The following is a 1,295-nucleotide window of genomic DNA, read 5'->3' as shown; positions in this document are numbered from 1 at the left end:
TTAATATTGCTATAACTAGCAATAAAGGGGAACAACTAGATCAGATTACTAGATCTATCTCCACAGTCCTTGCTAGAAACACTAAGGAGATACAACATTACGCCTTTACACCTTAGAACTCAAATATCCTATACAAGGTCTATATATCTAAAGAGCCTAAAGACATAGAAGCAAAGAACTACAAGGAACAACTAGTAGATAATAGCCTCCTATCTATCTATTCTAATGCCTTAGCTACAAAGCAAGGCAAAGGTGTAGGAGTAGGGGTTGCATTCTATCTAGGAACAACACAAATAGCCTAAGAACAATATACTATAGGAAATAACCAACTAGTTTACAACGGTGAACTAGAAGGTATTACCTTAGGGCTAGAAAAAGCAATAGAGCTAGTAGAGAACTGTTTAGATATAAAAGTCTATGCAGATAATTAAGCTACTCTACTTAGGTTAAAGACTGCTTCTAATAATCTAGGCCAAGAATGGCAAATTAGATGTATAAAGGCAACAAAGAAACTAGAGGAGATAGGTATACGCCCTAGCCTTTATTGGGTACCAGGCCACCAAGATATCCCTAGGAACAAAAAAGCAGACGCCCTAGCTAAAGAAGCTACTAAGCTAGACCCTCCTTCTACTAGCAAAACTAGCCTAGCTATTACTAGCTCGCGAATTAAGCAGCTAGGAGAGAGAGAATGGCTAAGCCAACTTAAACAGTATAGGAAAAAAGCCACTAGCAAGAATCCACATACGTACGCAGCAAAATACAAGTGGAAGATAAGAAAGCAAATCGCTATTCCTAGCAATACTAGAAGAGAGATTTCTAGCGCTTTCTACTAACTTAAACTAGGGCACTGTTACCTAAGGGACTACCTATATAAGAGAGGGAAAGTGGATTCTAATAGTTGCCCCTTGTAAGGGGCTGCGCTCCGGGGAGCAATCGCGAGGTATACAAGAGGTTGTATTCGATAGAGAGCTATAGAGTCTACTTGCGTGGTGTTTATTTACTTGTCGGAGAAAGGTTGCACCGAGTGTCTGAGCGCGTCGTCTGGGCGCCGCTCAGGCCTCGCACAGATGCCGGGTTGCAGAGTAAGACCTGGCGTCTGCTGCTTGACCGAGATTCCATCGAGGAGCTATCCAAAGGGCGTTCAGCCCGTTACAATACCCCCCTCCTTAGGGTGGTACTGCGTCGCCTCTTCGAAACCCCTCTGGGAGGCGGCCCTCGCTGTCTCGCGCAGCCTCCGTGAATGCTTCCCATCGGTCCACTGCCTCAACGTCCTCTAGTATTTCTGCTGGTTCGAG

This window comes from Exserohilum turcica (assembly GCF_000359705.1).
Source record: "Exserohilum turcica Et28A unplaced genomic scaffold SETTUscaffold_5, whole genome shotgun sequence".
NCBI lineage: Eukaryota > Fungi > Ascomycota > Dothideomycetes > Pleosporales > Pleosporaceae > Exserohilum > Exserohilum turcicum.
This window is presented reverse-complemented; position numbering follows the sequence as displayed.